The sequence below is a fragment of the Humulus lupulus genome, chromosome 2 (genome assembly GCF_963169125.1).
Source record: "Humulus lupulus chromosome 2, drHumLupu1.1, whole genome shotgun sequence".
Classification (NCBI taxonomy): Eukaryota; Viridiplantae; Streptophyta; class Magnoliopsida; order Rosales; family Cannabaceae; genus Humulus; species Humulus lupulus.
The window spans coordinates 208,562,525-208,579,613 of NC_084794.1; the positions used below are offsets into that span (position 1 = coordinate 208,562,525).

Consider the following 17,089-nt stretch of genomic DNA (forward strand, 5'->3'; position numbering starts at 1 on the left):
TATGCACTTGGCTAGCCCGAACGCCACCTAAATAACTAGAAGTGTTGTTTACACTTGTCTAACTTGTTGATTGTTTAGGTTGAGCTATGTGTTTTGTTTAACGCCCAAATCGTGACAACCACTAAGCGGTAGTTGTAGTAAAATCGGGCGATCGATCCACAAGGAGGTAACCTAAAACCAAAATATTAGTATAAAATAACACAAAAAGTTAGTAACATGAAATAAATAAAAATGTAAATGAAAAGAGATTTGAGATTTTGGTGTTGTCTTTTTGATGAAATGATAAAATGAGACAAGTGAAATAAAAGTAAGGTGTAATCAAGAGTTTGAAAAAATAGAAAGGTTTCAAGAATCATCCATATACTTGTTTGGTTACTTAGTTACTTGATTTACAAAAATACACAAGTAAATAGTTCACATCCCAACATTTACTTATAAAATCTAACTTTAAAGTCCATATTCTTTTCTAACAAAAGTCCATTTGAGTTATAAAGTTCTTTACTTTAGGAGCACAATGTTAATCTTATGAAAAATATAAAAATGACAAAATACCCAAGGGCAATAATGCAATAGAAGATTGGATAAAATTATGTATCAATATTACTTTTACTAATTAGAAGCACATAGAAAGAGCATGACTAATCATATATACTATTAGCACAAGTAAATAAAGATAACAAAATAAAGATGAGGATGAAAGAACACAAACAACTCAAATGCATTATATTAAGAACATAGTAAATCAAAGTAGCAAAATAACATCACTAGCATATGAAATCATCCCTAACCTTTCCTAGGAAGATTAGGCCATTATGCTCATGATTCTCACAAAATTCTAAGAAAAAAATATGAGAAGTGAGTATAAATTTTGCTATAGTTTTTTCACTCCAAAAATTACATACCCATGTGAAAGAAAGAGTTCCTATTTATAGAGAGAGAAAATGACTAAAAAGAAATTAAACAACAAATGGAGTTTACACAATAAATCTGAAATATTAATAATAAAATATGATTTTGAAAAATCAAATCTTATTATTAATATTAACCTAGCTATTTTGGTGAATGATCAATTTGCCTTTTTTCTAAAACACCAAATAAAATGAGCTTTAAATCTCAAAATGGGAGGACCAAGGCCCAAAGAGCACACAAAATGGGCTAGTGGCAACTGGAAGTGTTGACCCAGCTGCAACCGATCAGAGGAGGACACATGGCATGATTGGGTGAAGGGGAGTCTTGGTTTGACCGGGTCAACGCAGGTTGAGGGCTGGCTAGAGGCTCGTCGTTGAAGGTGGGCGCGGGTCGAGGGGCCGGGTCACACGGGCTGGGCTGCTGGAGACCAGGCGGGCTGGCTGGGTGACGTGGCGGCCGTGGGTTGGCTAGCAGAAGGGCCCGCGTCAGACGCATTAGGTGGTGGCAGGCTTGGGCCTGGGCTTGTTTGGGCTCATTTTGGATCCAATTCCCTTCAAAAATGCCACTTTTTCATCATTTATCATTCTTTCTTTTTCTTTGAGTCAAAATACATTTTATTTTCTAAAAATTAAACACAAATTAAATTAAAATTATTATTTTCAAATATAAATATATTACAATAAATCCATGAAAATATTAATTAAAAATTAATTAATTTTAAAATTTAAAACTAATAAAATGATATTTTAAGCACTAATCATGTTTATTTGAGCAGGGTGGTTACTGCTAAGCCTATTGTTTATATTTTGTTGCTTATTGAATTTGTTAGTTTAAGTTTTCTTACTGAGCCTTGGCTCTCGGGTGCTATGTGGTGCAGGTAAGGGAAATGGAAAGCTGGACTAGCCATGAGTTGGAGAGCTTTATGGCGGCGTGTACATTTGTAGCTGCTCGACTGCCACGACCGAGGAATCAACAGGGACTAGAGCCAAAAACCTTGATTTTGCTACTTAGGTCGGCTTACGTTGTAATTACTTTTAGGAGTTGTAAATACTAAGTTTGGGATCCCATGTACAGACTCAACTTTTTAATGAAAACAACTATTCTTATGATCAAAATTTTTAAACCCTAATCTGTTAATTATCCTTAGTTACACGTTTATACCCAAAAGACTTGATTAGCAAGTCCATCACTATTTAAAATACACAATGTAATAGTCTTGGCTATCCAGGGCGTTACACCACTCTTGTAGTTGTTCTCAGCACCATGGTCTCCATCTGTAGTGCTCTTGTCGATGGTTGCACAATAAACCACCATAATTCTAGTTGTCTAGCTGATAGGGATAGTTTCACTTCTTCTTCTTCTTTTTTTCCTTTGGTGTACCATTTGGAAATTCAACGTTATGATTTTTCAAGAGTTAATGAAATAAGGCTAAGCCAAAAAATTTCAGTAATTAAAGTGATCCGTGAGAGCCTACCTAGTTGCTAGAGATTTCTAAATGGTGTGATCATTGAAGGTTCTGACTATTTGTTTGATTGCTACAGAAGAACAAAATGGTGTGACTTTTCCCTGGTGGAAGGGCTCCTTTAAAGGAATTGTCACAGCTACTCATGTCGTTGTTGTCATTTTCTTCATTTTTCATTTTTTTCTTGTGCTTATGCTTTTGTTACTGCTTATACTGCCATGAAATAGACCAAAAAGAGTTATGTCATGTCTACTAGACTAAACCATGTCTTTTTAAAATCTAAACTACAAGATTTAAAATTTAAATCATTCGGCTTTAAATCTAAATCACGTATCTTTAAACTATAAAATATAACTTTTAAAATCTAAACCACATGGCTTAAAATTTAAGCCACTAGGCTTAAAATCTAAACCACGTCTCTTTAAACTATAAAGCATAACGTTTAAAATCTAAACCACAACTCTTTAAATTTTAAAAAGCAAGGCTTAAAATGTACACGGCTGGAGGTTCAAAATGGAATGGAAATCTGTACGCCCTGATTTTCCCACGGGCTGATTAACGAGCTGAGATACGACCTAATCATGACTACCACGTGGACATCCCCAAGACTAGAGCTGCCATCATAAGATCCTACCTCCTTAGCTCGAGGAAACCCAAGGGTTTGCCAAGATTGCTTAAGGACTGGGTCTGGACTCTGAAGACCACAGGTCGAGGGAATCATCCAGCTCGTGGTACGAGCTAGAGTTGGAGGCTGTGACCCTTTATAAAGTCAACCACGCAAGGTAAACGTGGATATATCAGACATCACGTGTCTGATATACCCCTGACTTCTCGAACACGGAGCAGGAACGTGCGTATTCAGACACCCAAGACTGGGTTGGGCCGTGCGGCCCATTATCCCCTTACCTATTGATTTGACCACACTTATGTGTCAGGTTTAGGAATTAATCATGAATGTCCCAGAGTTGACATGATAGGTAAGAAGGTCACGGGATGACCTTCTTACCAACTCTCAGGTGCCTTCTCCTATAAATATGGAGACCCTGGGAGTTATAAGGGGTTGGATTCTATATTGTAAGAAATACCCTGTAAAAGAATACCCAGTATATAGCAATAATACTGACTGGTGGAGTAGAAGGATTTTAACCTTTAAACCACCTAAAACCGTATTTTGTGTCACCATTCCATTTCCAAGATCATTCATCTATTTCGGTTCAACATAAGCACTAATCCCTTTCTCTTTGTTTTCTTAATTACTTGTTCCTGAAGAACCGCGTCAACATATTGGTGCTTTCATTGAGAGCAAGTTAGATTGGTGCTGTCGCAAACATCCAACCATGGTGACTACTCGATCCAGACACGGTAACGAGACAGAACAACATGATGGGCAGGAGGCTCATCATATTGCCATCCCTGGTGAACAAATTCCTGAAGTCCAACAGCAGCCAGGAAAACAGCCGGCGGGCCAAGATGACACTAGAAGTTCGGCGCCCCAGCCACCTAATCCAAACCCATGTTATTACACTGCGGTGGAGATGGAGAATGCTCAGCTGAGGAGCTAGCTAGCAATAGCTAATCAGCATATCAAGGATGTGCTGGCTCGACTACCCCCTCTCACAACCGACGCTAACGTCGGAGAGAGGCAAGGCGAGGCTCCTAAGTCTCGCCGGGGTAATCGGTCCAGGCATAGCTGCTCGGACAGACTTTCGACAACCAACTCCATTCCTTCGTCACACCAACGAGAGGCAAACTTCGGAGAAATGCCTAGGGTCGAACAACAGCAGTACAGCCGTTCGATCAGAACTTCAACTCCCAGCTCTCAACCAGCCTCGAGCGCACCCAGGATATCTCGAGGAAATTCCAGAAGGAGATCCGGGGAGGGCTCACAGCATCAGCCCGTCCCCAACAGCCGTCCTGCGCCTCGTCCTGATCGCCAGGCGCGGGACCCGCAGATTGGCAAGGCCGAGAGGCCCCCACCTAACCTCATCCGGCCTGACGGAACCAGGATCGCCTCTCCGGTCAGGCATCCTCCATCTCCGATCAGATATCCATCTCCTCCTCGGCCCGTCCGAGATATTCCGGCCTACGGAAGTAGCAGGAGAGACCCGCCTTCCGCAGGGCCCTCCCGACGTAGCAGGGCGCCTAGGGAAAGCCTGGATCCTCACCACCAAAGGCGAGCTCCGAGCCTCTCTAGCAGGAGTTACTGGACCGGTAGTCGCTGGAGTGACCTTTCTGGCGGAGACTTGCATTAGCGTCTAAGCTCGGCACAAAGTCTGTAAGCCACCCAGGGGGGCGACCTGCGAGATCGCCTTAACTCTCATAGGGGGGAACCAGCAGGAGGCGACAACCATGCTCGCTCAGGGGGGGGGGGCCCTGTCCGAAGTACGCAACGACGGGAATGCCTTAAATAACCTATCTCAAGATAGGAGGGGCAATAACCCACAAAATATGTACAATGGATCCGGAGCTGTTGAACAGCCCCAGAATAACCAAGGACATCAGGACAAAACCCTCGAGCACCTGGCTCAGATGGAGGAGCTGATGAAGAAGCTCTTGTCGGAGAAGGAGAAAGATGAGTACGATTCGGGGGACGAGATGGAGCTCTTCGCCCCCAGCATAGCAGCAACGGCGTACCCACCTGGTTTCCGTATGCCGCACCTGTCTAAGTTCAATGGAGACGGAGATTCGTCGGATCATCTGGGGATGTTCAACACCCTAATGATGGCCCACAACATTGGCCCCGAGCTGAGATGTTTGATATTTCCTTCCACACTGACTGGACCAGCCAGGCAATGGTTCAAGCAAGGCAAAAGGCAGTCAATCAACTCCTGGAAAACTTTCTCGGCCGACTTCAAAAGGGCATTCCGAGCCTCCCAGGCTGCTCGCGTTCAGGCCGACTCTCTAGCTAACGTAAGGCAGCAGCCCAACGAAACTCTGAAGGCTTACCTGAGCATGTTCGCAAACGTCGCTGCTCGGGCCAGAGACGCGGATGACAACTCCAAGCTCATGGCCATAAGGACTGGAATCCTCGTCAGAGGGGAACTCTGGAAAGATATACAAAGGAAGGGAGTTAGCTCGGTTAACGAATTCCTTAATAGGGCCCAGGAATGGATCAACTTGGAGGAAGTCGAAGCCTCAGCTGCAGGAACCAGCTAGGTTCCTGAGCAGCCCGCTGGAGTGGGGACGGAGGTCGTGGTAGCGACCCAGAACGTCACATAGAACAACCAGCTCGGTGGAGGCAAAAGAAAGGGGAATGGCGAGGGCAGCTGTTGTGCATAATAGATACTAAGTGCAAGTGTACATTGTCAACAAGTAATAAGGTGATAAGAACCCAATATCGTATCCACAAGGATTGTTTTTAAGCTTAAAATTGTGAAATTAAAGTTTAGCAAAATGATTAAAAATAAAAGAACCAAACTCAAATTAAATTGGAAGTTGATTTTTTTAGATGCAATTAAAAATAACTAACAGCTGAAATTAAAGCCTAAATTAATGGGATGCAATAGGAAAATCAGTTGACAATAAAATGGTAAGCTAGGATAATTAATTCCCCTTGTTTTGCAATTCCTGGAAGCAATGCTATGAAAATGCTGCGGCATTCCTGACAATTTACTAATCAAGAATTCTAATCAAGTCCATAAGTTTCTGTCGAAATCAAATGGGTTTAACTCTCTAATTAAATTACTTATGTCTAAGTTAATTTAATTTTGAGAATTTTCTATCAAGCCCCAATTTCATTAGATTATGCAAGGTAAAGATATATGTCTATACCCTCACAAAATTAAGATCTAAGAACTTAATCATGCACCATTCAAGTCTTTTGTCTAATAATTAAAATCCTTTTCAGCAATCTTAATTATTTCAATCATTTACTAAAGGTGATCAAGCAATAGTAAATATTAAGCATGAAAATTACTTGAATGAATAAACCTCAATTAGCATTAAGCATCAATAACAAAGTTCCACAATTGCATAACAAGGTTCCTTAATTATCCTAACTTTAAGAAAATTAGTTCATAACTTTAAACACAGAATAAACCAGCTTATAATCAGCCATAAATCAAAATAAAATCCAAGAAAGAGTTGAGTTCAATAAGAAGGGGAAGAAAAACAAGCCAAGAGTATGATGGAGTGTCTTCCAAATAGCTCTTCTCTCCTAGTCTTCTTCCTTCCTTTTACTCTTTAATGGCTGCCAAAAATAGGTGTGTATTTTCTTCAGGCGGCTGGGTTTCTCTATTTCCCTATTCAGCTGTCTATCCTCCTTTTGAAAAGATGATCCCCTTGGGCTAGGTCACTTCTCTCCTCTCATGTCACGTGGGCCTCCTTCTTTTTTATTTCCTTTTTTTGTCTTTTTGTCCTCTTTACCATAAATGGGTCCAAGGCAAAATGAAGCCCAATAAGCACTTAATTCCTCACCAAGCAGCCCAATTTAAATATTCCCCAAAGTGAGCTGATAAGTGGTGTCCACGTGGGCCATCCAAATAGGCTGGCTGGCTGTACGTTATGCTGCTGAAATGCTGCAGCATTTCCTCCTGCTGAAACCATTTAACACTTGAATCTCTTTCCAAATGACCAAAATTTCACCACCACCTGCCAAAATAAGAATTTCACACTTAAGGATATATTTTTCCAGCAAATTACTATTATATAATATTATTTTATTATATTTTAATATTACACAAAACCAAGATAAAGACTCTATAAAACACTCTAACCCACTCTTTCTTGATAAAATTACAAATTTAAGCGCATAAAAATAACTCTAATTCCTAGAGTTATCACACCCCCAAACTTAATTCATTGCTCGCCCCGAGTGATGACACTAATGAACCTAATAACACAAACCAAAACAACACAATAATAAAACAACACACAACAGACAAATGGAACCAATTCTTGCAAAGATCATGCCAAAGTAGGGGGACAAGGCTCTCAAATTTATTATGCAAATGATAACTCCAATGTGCTCATAAACCAATTTCCTCAAGTGTTAAAATGCTAACAAAACCAAGATTTGAATGTTATTCCGGTGAGTGTGTGAATAGTTCTTACCAATCCATCCCAAACCTCTAGATCAAGTTAAGCAACAATCCTAAGGTTCAATTCATGCTTTCATATGTTGAATTCGATAACCCCTCTCTCTTAATGTAGTTAGCTTAGCACTCTAGATCAATAGGTCTTTATTTTTGGTTGTAATGTAGGCTAGGCTAAAGGTATGGATGAAATGGACATTTATAAGCTAAAACCTCAACCTAGCTTGCCTTAGACCTCACCAACATATTACCCCCTTATTTGAACCCTCAAACATACCCAATAGTCCCAATTTTTCCACTTCTTTGAATACACAACTATGCTCAATTATTACAAATACAACTATATAAAAACAACTTATTTATTTACAACACACACTTTTTTTTTTTCCTCTTTTTTGTAATATATACTGATTTTTTTTTCTTTTTTTTTCTGAATAATGAAAATGAAAATGAAAATAAAATAACAAAAAGATTCTTGACTAAATAAAAATTGAGCATATGGATGTATATGAATAACATTGATATGATACCCCAATTTTTACTCCCCAAACTCACACAAAATTGTTTCCAAGACAAACTAAGCTTAAGGTTTGGTAGAGAACAAAAAAAAGGATATTCACAAAGGAGTGGGCTATTTAATTTCATGGGTGATAAAAAGAATAGGCCATTAAGCTCAAGATGGGTTAACTAGGGATAATGTTCAACAAGGTGGGCTTGAAAAGGCTCAAACGATCCAACAAAATTGCCTAAATCCTCTCTAAATTGCTAAGCCTCCTAGGATTTCGCCTCAAGGGAATTATCGAACCAATTCTAAAAGCTTGAACCTTCATGCAACTTCAACTTTTCTAGGGACTTTGGAATTTTCGAGGATGAACTATGTGCATTGATTTGGATTCACACTTTCACTAAAGTTTGGTTAGCATAAAAAACTTTAAGTACTAAAGGCTCATTTACACACAAAAGTTATCATTGAATTTTAAATTTTTTTTTTTTATCATCGAGCAACCCCCAAACTTTGGCACAACACTACATTCATTGATTCCATTTAACTCTAGACTCTAGACAAACTACACTCTAGCCACACATAGAAATAAAGAAAATAACATAAAGTAAAACAAAAACAGCAAATCAAACACACTCCCCCCCCCCCCCCCAAACTTAGAGGAAAGCAATGTCCTCATTGCTGCCAAACACTAACAAGAAAATGGACAATAACAAAACAGAACAGAAAACAGCGAGCAAAATAAACAAAACAAAATAACAGAAAGTGCAGTAACAAAATGGGTCAAGAGAAACTCCCTCCCACACTAGTCGCTGGTCGCGTTATCGTCCTCGTCAGACTCAGTGCTCTCTTCATGGTCCAGAATGTGCTCGGGGAATTAAGCCCAAGTGCGCATGGCGTCAGGAAATTGCCTTTCTATTGCATCCCGAATGGAGGCATCATGAATCTTAGCATATTTCCAATAATCTTGCTGATGGGCATAGATGACGCGCAGCAGGTCCATCACGTGATTATTTGATGTACTAGCACTAGGGGCTGAACTAGAGGGGGCTGAACTGGAGGGGGCTGTTGCTGTCGCTGCCGGAGAGTGACTACTCATATTAAGTATCTTCTGAATGCAAGCAGGGCCAATGTCAGGACGGCGACTGGGACCAGCAGAAGGAATTAAAGGCACCCCTGCTGCCAAACACAAGTTGGAGATCAAGTAGGGCAAGAACAAGTCTCCAGCACGTTTCTGTGAGCGCTCTCTGATTTGCTGCTCAAGAATACGCCCCACATTAATTGTTTTGCCTGCCAACAAGCAGTAGAGGAGTAGCGAGCGCGAGAATGACAAGTAGGTTGTATGGGTGGTAGGCATTAAGCTGTACCGGATGAAATAAAACCATACCGAGGCAGCTGGGTTCAAGTCGCCGTGCTTGCACTTATGCGCTCCTTCAGGAAGAATTTTCCACTAGCTGCCAGGGGCAGCGATGGCGCTCAGTACTTGGGATCGCAGTCCCTGGTCCTCGTTATCTAATAAGGCTGAATAGTCATCTTCCATATTCTTTAATCCGAGCAGTTGGTTGATGGCGGCAGCGGAAAATGGAACAAGATGTTCACGCACCATCACAGTGACTTGGTCAGATGAAATCATATTAGCATAGAACTCACGAACCAGTTCTTCATCAGGATTAGCTTGTTGCTGACAAAAAGCTGTCCAATTTCGTTGAGCGATCACATGGGCTATATAATCCGGCAAGGCTGCGGCATTTGAGCTGGAAACCCGAAAATCCCTCTCGCACATCACCTATTTAGTGGCAAATACTTCATTGAAGCGCTGCTCAGCTTCGTCACAATGGAATCTCATGGGCTGTCGACCCTTGGCAGCCTTGGAACCTCTAGTTTTTGGCATGGTAACAACAATGAATACAACAGAACCCCCAATAAAATATCACCACAGCGCTGTAACTCGACCAACAATGCCACAAAATTGTCAATCCCACACCCCAATCTGGAATAAACCAGCCAATATTCTCAAGAGATGCGACCCAAATAATGGCCTCCCCACAAAGAGAAGTTTTTCACAGCATATCACAAAATACCAGCAGCTCAAAATACCAGCAGTACAGCAGAATGGCAGCAGCTCAAAATACCCAGTTCATGAAAATTACATAAAAAAATTTTTGCCAAGAAAACTAGAGTGAGCCAAAATGTGAGATAATACCCAGAAATATATAGGTGGAAGTTGAAGCCGTGGGCTTGTGGTGGGTCGTGGCTGTGTTGGGATCCGTGGGTCGGCTTGATGGATCGGAGGTGCGGCCGCTGGTTTTTGACTGGGTGGGTCGGAGTGGTGAGGCGGTGTGGGGCGGAGAGATGGCTCGCTGAGGGTGGTTCTCGGCTGTGAGTTTTCTGGGTCATGGTGACTGGGTCGATCGGGGCTGGTTGCCTGGGGTCGTGTGGAGCGGAGGCCGGTGAGACGGAGGCCGTGGATTCGTGGGTTTTACTGGGTGGTTCGTGGTCTGGGGTCGTGGTGCGGTCGTGGCCGTGGGGTTCGGGTGCTGGGTTCGTGGTGGGGTCGAATGGAGTTCTAGGGTGGTGGGGTTGTGGCCGTGGTCTGGGGTGGAGGGGTCGTGGCCGTGGGGGTTTGGGTTGTTAGGGGGCGATGGTGGCTGAGTGGGGTGGCTGTAAGTGATGGCTGAAAGTGATGGGAAATTTAGGGAATTCAGGGAAATGAGGGAAATTATTTATTATTTTTTTTTCTCTGTATTTTTCTATTTATTTATTTTTATATATGGGGTAATTCCTAAGGTTTCCCATATTTCCTCAAAAGACCTCAGAGCTCAAAAAAAAAATTCCCAGAATTTCATCTGTCTCCCATGCTGCAGCATTTCCACAGCATTACTTCCAAACCTTCCAAAATCCACTGAATTGCAAACCAGCCATAAACATCACCAAATCCAGACCTGAAACATGTTCAAATATGCTGCAATTGACTATTAAAACTACCCGAATCCTCACAGCCACCCTAAAACATGAATTTATTCAACTCCACCACATGAACCATGAAGGGAGAAGGTGAAAAACAAGAACAAAAAACAGAATACTATATATATATATATTTTTTTTTTTTTTGTTTTGCTGCTCTCCAAATATAGCTTTAAGCACAGCAGCTCAAGAACATGATTTTTTAAGGATCAACTAAGGCGAGTGAGGTCTTGTTGCGCTCAACCTCACCACCCCAATAGTGTTTCAACCTCTGTCCATTGACCTTGAATTCACCTCCTTCATTTCCTCTCAACTCTGCAGCCCCATGAGGATACACCTTAGTGATAGTGAACGGCCCCGACCACCTAGATTTGAGCTTCCCAGGAAAGAACTTGAGTCCAGAATTGAACAATAAAACTTGCTGCCCTTCCTCAAATGAACGGGGCTGGATATGCTTGTCATGCCACCTCTTGGTCTTTTCCTTATAAAGCTTTGCATTCTCATATGAAAACAGCCGCATTTCTTCCAACTCATCAAGCTGTAACATTCTTTTCTCCCTAGCAAGTTGCAAATCTAGGTTGAGTTGTTGGAGTGCCCAATAAGCTCTATGTTCAAGTTCTACCGGAAAGTGACATGCTTTTCCAAACACTAGGCGATAAGGATACATCCCCAATGGAGTTTTGAATGCTGTTCGATATGCCCATAAAGCATCATCCAATCTCTTAGACCAATCCTTGCGATTCGGATTCACCACCTTCTCAAGCACACCCTTGATTTCTCTATTAGACAATTCCGCTTGGCCATTGGTTTGAGGATGGTATGCCATAGCCACCTTGTGCTTCACACTATACTTAGCCAATAAACTAGCCAACACCTTGTTCATGAAATGGGTTCCCTCATCACTTATGATAGCCCTCGGAGTGCCAAATCTGGTGAAAATATGCTTGTGTATGAACTTCATGACCACCTTGGAATCATTAGTCAGATAGGCAGCGGCTTCAACCCACTTAGAAACATAATCAACAACCACCAAGATATACAAGTTGCCATATGAAGGTGGGAAGGGGCCCATGAAATCAATACCCCACACGTCAAACAACTCAACCTCAAGGATACTAGTAAGAGGCATCTCGTTTCTCCTTGAGATATTTCCGACCCTTTGACAATGATCACATCTTACCACATAAGCATAAGAGTCCTTAAACAAAGAAGGCCAAAAGAAACCTGATTGGAGCACCTTGGCAGCAGTGCGCGCTCCCCCAAAATGACCACCACAAGGAGATGCATGACAATGGAAAAGAATACCCTCAATTTCATGTTCTGCTACACATCTTCTAATCATCTAATCTGCACATTGCTTATATAGAAAGGGCTCCTCCCAAAAATAAGACTTCACATCATGCAAGAATTTCTTCCTTTGTTGGCTAGTCATCTCCGGTGGCATCAACCCACTAGCCAAATAGTTAGCAAAATCAGCAAACCAAGGGAGCTCATTAGAATGGTTGACCCTAAACACTTGCTCGTCAGGGAATGTTTCTTTGACGGGGACAAGAGAGCTAGCATCTTCTTCACGCTCCATTCTTGATAAATGGTCAGCCACTTGGTTTTCTACCCCTTTTCTATCTTGGATCTCAACATCAAACTCTTGAAGCAAAAGCACCCACTGAATCAATCTTGGCTTTGCATCTTTCTTGGAAATCAAATACTTTATGGCTGAGTGATCGGTGTAGACAATCACTTTAGTTCCCACAAGATAGGAGCGAAACTTGTCGAAAGCAAAGACAATGGCTAGTAGCTCCTTCTCAGTTACAGTGTAATTCAATTGAGCTCCTGTCAAGGTGCGGCTGGCATAATAAATAGATTGAAACACCTTGTTCCTTCACTGCCCCATCACAACCCCCATGGCTTAAGCGCTAGCGTCACACATCAATTCGAAGGGCAAACTCCAATCCGGTGCAATAATGATAGGGGCTGAAATTAATCTCCTTTTCAACTCTTGAAAAGCCTCCAAACATGCTCCATCAAAGTGGAAAGGTGTATCCTTCTCTAAAAGGTTGCAAAGTGGTTTGGAGATCTTAGAGAAGTCTTTGATGAACCTTCTGTAGAAACCGGCATGCCTAAGGAAACTCCTAATGTTCTTCACTGAATTAGGAGGTGGTAGCTTCTCAATAACTTCAATTTTCGCCTTATCAACTTCAATCCCTTGCTTAGATACCTTATGCCCCAAAATAATACCTTCCTTAACCATGAAGTGACACTTTTCCCAGTTAAGGACTAGGTTTGTCTCTTCACATCTCTTCAACACCTTAGACAAGTTACTCAGACAATCATCATAAGAATCACCGAAGACTGAAAAATCATCCATGAACACCTCTAGAAATTTCTCAACCATATCAGTAAAGATCGCCATCATACATCGCTGAAATGTCGCAGGAGCATTGCATAAACCGAAGGGCATTCTCCTAAATGCAAAGGTGCCATAGGGGCAAGTGAATGTAGTCTTGTGTTGATCTTCTGGGGCCACTGCTATCTGATTGTAACCAGAGTACCCATCAAGGAAGCAATAGTACTCTCTCCCAGCAAGTCTATCTAGCATCTGATCAATGAAAGGAAGAGGGAAATGATCCTTCCTAGTGGCCTTGTTTAACTTCCTGTAGTCCATGCAAATTCTCCATCCAGTCACTGTTCTAGTAGGAATCAACTCATTGTCTTCATTCTTCACCACTGTGATCCCACCCTTCTTCGGTACACACTGCACGGGACTCACCCATGAACTGTCAGAGATAGGATAAATAATGCCAGCATCCAGCCACTTGATGATTTCTTTCTTCACTACTTCCTTCATGATAGGATTTAGTCTTCTTTGCCCCTCAACAGAACTTTTTTCACTGTCTTCAAGCAAGATCTTATGCATACACAAAGAAGGACTAATACCTCGAATATCTGCAATAGTCCACCCAATGGCCTTTTTGAACTTTCTCAATACTTCAAGCAACTTTTCTTCTTGATCATGGTTCAACTCTGCTGAAATAATAACAGGTAAAGTGGATGATGGACCCAAATAGGCATATCGCAAATGTGATGGCAAAACTTTCAGCTCCAACTCAGGTGGCTCTTCAATGGATGGTTTAGGAGCCTTGAACTCCCTAGACGACAACTCCAATGAATCAAATCAGTTTCTTGTTCTTAACCCTTGAGAATTAGCCTCTAACCAAGCTAAGTACTCCTCCTCATCTTCCTCACTGTGTGAATCAAACAACAATAACCTCTCTAATGGATCACCAACATTACTTGTCTCCAATTCCCTTGATGCCAAAGAATCTACCACCGAAACCACTGAGCATTCTTCCACCTCATCAGGAAATCTCATAGCTTTAAAAACATTGAAAGTCACCTTTTCATCTTGGACCCTCATAGTCAGCTCCCCCTTTTGCACATCTATTAAAGTTCTTTCTGTCGCAAGGAAAGGCCTCCCCAAAATAATGGGCACCTCTCTATCTGCCTCATAGTCTAACACAATAAAATCAGCAGGGAATATGAACTTGTCTACCCTTACCAATACATCTTCAATCTTCCCATCCGGATGAGCGAGGGATCTATCTGCTAACTGAAGAGTAACTGTAGTAGGCCTAACTTCTCCAATCCCCAATTGCTTGAAAATAGACATCGGCATCAAGTTAATGCTTGCACCTAAATCGCATAAAGCCATGCCACAATAAGAATTACCAATGGTGCATGGAATGGTGAAACTCCCAGGATCTTTCATCTTTGGTGGTAGCTTGTTTTGCAAGAATGAGCTACACTCCTTAGTGAGAGCCACTGTCTCAAATTCCCCCAATCTTCTCTTCTTTGTAAGGATGTCTTTCATGAACTTTACATAGTTGGGCATTTGCTCAAGGGCTTCAACGAGGGGAATGTTAATATGTAGCTGCCTCAAGATGTCAAGGAACTTTTTAAATTGAGAGTCCAACTTTTGCTTCTGAAAACGTTGGGGAAATGGCGGTGGCTGTCTTGTACTTGAGCTGTCTGGGGGCTGATGCTGTGGCATTCCTGCAGCATTCTGGGCAGAGGCAGATTTTTCTACACTAGGAATTTCAGCGTCTTTTTGAATTTCCTCATTTATTTGGATTGAAGAGGGCTCACCCTCATGCCCAGAATTTACCTTGGAATTCTCCAACTCCTTCCCACTTCTCAAAGTGACGACTTTACAATGTTCTTTGCTCCCATTTCTTGGATTCTCGGTGTCACTTGGTAATGTACCATGGGGTCTATTTCTAAGCTCATTAGCTAGCTGCCCAACTTGGTTTTCTAAGTTTCTCAATGATGCAGCTTGGCTTTGGATCATGGCTTCATTCTTCACTATATACTCCTTCAACATGTTCTCAAGAGAGCTAGATTGCATTGCTTATTGTTGTGGCCTCTGTTGTGGTTCTTATGGGGGATAACCCGGTGGGAAATTTGGTCTTGGGGGCATAGAAGAATTGCTAGCACCAGCCCCTTGATTACTCCACGAGAAGTTGGGATGTTGCCTCCATGATGGGTTGTAGGAATTAGAATAAGGGCTATTCCTATTTTGCTTCCCCATGTAACACACAGCTGCTGGATTGGAAGGGCAATTATCAAAAGTATGACCCTCACCACAATACACACAAGAAATGTTCTCCATAGGCCCCATTTGTGTCCCCATGGGCTGCCCCATTGACTGATTCATTCCCCTATTCATTGTCTTGAGCATATTAGAAATAGAGGAGACTTGGGCTGCCAAAGAAGTGATGGCATCTACATCATGAATACCAGCCACCTTTCTACCTGTAGACATTCTAGAAGTAGGCCACTGATAGTTGTTGTTGGATGTCCTCTCAAGTATTTCATATGCCTCATTATATGACTTAGCAAGAAGGGCCCCGTTCGCTGAAGCATCAACCACCATTCTAGTGTGGGCATTTAGACCATTATAAAATGTCTCCATCTGGATGCAATGAGGAATGCCATGATGAGGGCATTTGCGCAACAACTCCTTAAACCGCTCCCATGCCTCATATAAAGATTCTTCATCAAGTTGCTGAAATGAAGTAATCTCATTGCGGAGCTTGGCATTCTTAGTGGGGGGAAAATACTTCATCAAAAACCGCTCAGCCAACTCTTGCCAAGTACTCACAGAATCAGAAGGCAAAGAGTTCAACCAAGCTCTGGCTCTGTCTCTCAAGGAGTATGGGAACAACTTTAGTCTCAATGCATCCTCTGTCACTCCAGGCAGCTTGAAAGAGTCACTTACTTCAATGAACAAGCGAAGGTGAAGGTGAGGATCCTCTGTTGGCATCCCACTAAACTGACCCACAGTTTGAAGCATCTGGAACATGACTGGCTTCAATTCAAACTGGGCTGCCTGAATTTCTGGTCTGACGATGCCTAGATTGAGCTCATTGAAGAGGGGGAGAGCATATAGTCTAATAGCACGATCTCTGTCATCAGCTACAATAACTGCATTTTTCCCATTGTTGGCAGCCACTCCCCCTTGAGCTACTGGATCATGAGCGACTCCTGCTAGATTTGCTGCCCTTTGGCCAGCTCCCTGTTGAGCCCCTTGCTCAGCATCCATCACTACTACTTCCCTTTTCGACTTTTGTATTCTTCGCCTTCTTCTAAAGGTACGCTCGATTTCTAGATCAATGGGAAGTAGTTCAGGGTCTTGATTCTCGTTCATACACTGTATAAACCTGAAATCGCACGAGAATCACCCAAGTCAGTAAAAAAAAACAGTTGAAACCAAATTGTGATATACTTAATTTCACAATAAATGACTTTAAACAATCCCCGGCAACGGCGCCAAAAACTTGTTGCGCATAATAGATACTAAGTGCAAGTGTACACTGTCAATAAGTAATAAGGTGATAAGAACCCAATATCGTATCCACAAGGATTGTTTTTAAGCTTAAAATTGTGAAATTAAAGTTTAGCAAAATGATTAAAAATAAAAGAACCAAACTCAAATTAAATTGGAAGTTGATTTTTTTAGATGCAATTAAAAATAACTAACAGCTGAAATTAAAGCCTAAATTAATGGGATGCAATAGGAAAATCAGTTGACAATAAAATGGTAAGCTAGGATAATTAATTCCCCTTGTTTTGCAATTCCTGGAAGCAATGCTATGAAAATGTTGCGGCATTCCTGACAGTTTACTAATCAAGAATTCTAATCAAGTCCATAAGTTTCTGTCG

General features: G+C 41.8%; 1 non-coding gene across 1 annotated transcript; it reads left to right on the top strand.

The window, feature by feature from the left end:
* The first annotated feature begins 15,855 nt into the window (after nucleotides 1-15,855).
* Nucleotides 15,856-15,962, top strand: LOC133820420 (small nucleolar RNA R71). The gene has a single exon (XR_009886830.1). It is a non-coding gene; the product is annotated as a small nucleolar RNA R71 (small nucleolar RNA).
* The last annotated feature ends 1,127 nt before the right edge of the window (nucleotides 15,963-17,089 follow it).